This window comes from Humulus lupulus, chromosome 6 (genome assembly GCF_963169125.1).
Source record: "Humulus lupulus chromosome 6, drHumLupu1.1, whole genome shotgun sequence".
Lineage (NCBI taxonomy): Eukaryota > Viridiplantae > Streptophyta > Magnoliopsida > Rosales > Cannabaceae > Humulus > Humulus lupulus.
The window spans coordinates 137,186,897-137,190,548 of record NC_084798.1 but is presented as its reverse complement, the minus strand read 5'-3'; positions in this window follow the sequence as shown (position 1 = coordinate 137,190,548).

Genomic DNA, 3,652 nt, shown 5'->3' with positions numbered 1-3,652 from the left:
AACTATAGGGGTCGATATATCGCCTACGGAAGATACGGAAAACACGTCGACTTTGCACGAACAATCGAACGGGGTCCGGGAATATGGGGGGGGGGGGGGGATATATCGGCTCCAAATTCCATTATAGAAAAGTTTGTGACATTAATTTTAAATATAGCCTTCTCCATTTGGACCCGCCTTTGAATGATTTTGACCGAGTTCTGGGAGTTTGTTGAAATAAAATTCATATCTTTTTCATTTTAAATTCATATATTTATTCAAATTAAAAGGGGTTAGTTTCACTCCTTGAACTCTATAACTAGGACCTAGCACTCAACTATTTTCTTCATTCTTCAAGCAGTCTTCAGAGCCTCCAAGTTGCTAGTGTTACTATAGAGAGAAACACTTGGGTTTTCGGTTAAAAGCTTTATCATTCTAAGCTTTCCTAAACACTTGGGAAGTGAGATATAGTGAGATTTTGGTATCAAGGTTTCGATCAAGTCATAAGATCATTCAGGTATTCTTATCTTTCAGTTCAGATCTTCATGGTTATCTTTTATTTTCTTTTTAGATCCTAACTATTGTTTATAATTCTTGGTTAGGTGTTTAAGTTTCTTGAAAAATTAAGGTTTTTCTTGGTAAGTTTCTTCTTGATGGTTTAGTTCTCATTTCTTATTTATTCTTTAGAGATACTCACCGTTCTTACTGTTGGTTTTTTTTCTAATCCCGTTCTTATTCCCAAATATCCCGGTTTTTGGTAAGGAAAATAGGATAGATTATATGTGTTTATAATTATGTTATGATATGTTTTATGCTATAATATGTATATGTATAATATGTTTTATAGTCCTTGGGCATATGACTTGCTTAGATAGCAAGCCCCGAGAATATGTTTTATAGTTGCTTGGGCATATGACTTGCTTAGATAGCAAGCCCTAAGAATATTTATCATTATCATGGGTTAGAGTTATGATTTACCCTGTCTCGATTAGTAGACAGAGGACCTAGATGGGTTATCATATACTACCATGTGATCTAACCTATCTGGATTAGTAGACTGAGGACCTAGATGGTTTATCATATGCCATGTTAATGAGTTAATGGCCATTAATATTGTAGTCCTATATGATATATGTTTATTTAGTCATATGTTTTATAGTATATGTTTATGATAAAGTCTTATGTTTATGATTTATGTTATAAGTTGTTAGTAGATTTTTCCTTGCTGGGCATTAGGCTCACTCCTTTATTTTTTAGCTTGATGCAAGAAAATGATTATGAAGGTGGAAAGATTCATGGCAGCTTGGCTTGTGTCTTTTGAATTATGTTTCTTTTGTAATTCCGCACTTAATTTTTAAATAATTGATTTAAGTTTATTGTTTATGTTGTTATGTATTAAACAATGGGTACCCGTATTTTTATATTTCATATTTTATCTTGTATTTTGCACAATATTTATTTTGGGGTTTTTAATAAAGTTATGTTATTTCTTATGTATGCTTCCCAAAATAGTAGCTATGTCTAGTCGTTTTAATGGTCCAGGGTCTTAGAAATAGTTGGGTCATCACATACTTTGATGAGATTGCTGTCCAAACATGGTTGGCAAAGATTCCCTTTTCTCAAAAGCAGTTTCTATAGGTTCATGCTTTGTTCTTAGAACATCATTCATGCTCACAAGTATGTAACACTTAGCCATATTGTTGGATTGAATCCATGCATCATATTTTTCCAGAATATTCTTCGATTCATTGGAAATAGGTTCTTAAGACATTCCTCACTCATGACAATTTTATGGTTCTCACAGATTAACATCATATTCAGATTTGATTTCCATCTTATAAAATTATCACCATTAAGTTTTTCAAGTGAAAGTAAAGCATTTATTGGATTGCCACCATTCGACATTACTGAAAGAAATAAAAAGCAATAATATTACTATTTGAAAAAATATCAATAATTTGGAAAGTAAATATGATGCATGAATGCAATCGATTAAAACACATAATCTAATATTTACTATTCCAGAATAAAACTACACAACAAATAAAGTGTCACCTTAGGGTCAGTCAAGTTAAATTCATATAGCTTATAAGGAAAAATTATCTTTATTATTTAAAACTTAAAATAACTCTTTATTTTCCCTTTTCAAAATAAAGTACCACTGGTTTGGTCAAGATTCAATTATCCACTGCAAAAGCTTAATTTCATCTTTGTAAGTGTAACCCATTATTTCGGAACCCTTCAGCACATGTGTCGTATCCGAGACGTACTTCCGGAGCATAGAAACATGGAACACGTCATGGACTCCCAACAATGACGGTGGCAAAGCTAACCTATAAGCCACCTGACCGATCCTTTCCCGGATCTCAAAAGGTCCAATGAATCTAGGGCTTAGCTAGCCTTCTTCCCAAATCTCCTCACCCCTCGTAGTGGTGAAACTCGAAGAAACACGTGGTCCCCAACCTGGAACTCCACGTCCCTACGCTTGGGATCAGCGTAGCTTTTCTGTCTGCTCTGTGACGCGATCATCCTAGCTCGGATCTTCTCAATAGCTTCATTCTTCTTCTGAACCATGTTCGGCCCTAACTACTTCCTCTCACCCATCTCATCCCAATGAATGGGTGACCTACATTTCGTCCCATATAACATCTGGTAGGGAGCCACTCCAATCATTGATTGATAACTATTGTTTTATGAAAACTCAATCAACGGGAGATACTTACTCCATGATCCCTCAAAATCGATTACACATGCCCTGAGCATATCCTCCAATACCTGAATCATCCTCTCAGACTGTCCATCAGTCTTAGGATGAAAGGCCATGCTGAACTTCAGCTAAGTTCCCATAGACTTGTATAAACTGCCCCAAAACATGGATGTAAAGATAGGATCCCGGTCTGACACTATAGACTTAGGAACCCCATGGAGAGGAACGATCTCCCTCACATAAAACTCTGCATACTGATCTACTATATATGTTGTCTTTACTGGAAGAAAATGAGCTGACTTGGTGTATCTGTCCACTATCACCCACACTGAGTAATGAAGTCTTACTGTCCTGGATAAACCTCCCACAAAAACCATCGTAATATCCTCCCATTTCTACTCGGGAATACCCAAAGGCTGAAGCAACCCTGCTGGTCTCTGATGCTCAGCCTTCACCTGCTGACAGGTTAAACATCTGCCCACGTACTCCACTACATCCTTTTTCATTCCGGGCCACCAATATAACGTCCGCAGATCTTGATACATCTTCGTGGTACCCAGATGAAGTGAGTACGGCGTGGTATGCGACTCATCTAATATCTCTCGTCTGATCCCCACATTAGCTGGAACACAAATCCGCCCCTGATACCGTAGTAGACCAACCTCCGAAATAAAATAGTCCTTAGCTATTCCCGCTAAGACATTCTCTCTAACCTCCTATAACTGAGCATCTACTAACTTTCCTTCCTTAATCCGCTCTAGCAGGGTCGACTGCAGAGTAATGTTGGCCAATCGACCCACCATTAATTCTATCCCTGCTCTGGTCATCTCATCAGCTAACTCTCTCGAAATCTGGGTAGAACTATATAACTAGCCTGGGCCCCTCCGGCTCAACGCATCTGCCACTACGTTGGCTTTCCCCGGATGGTAAAGAATATCACAGTCATAGCCTTTAACCAACTCTAGC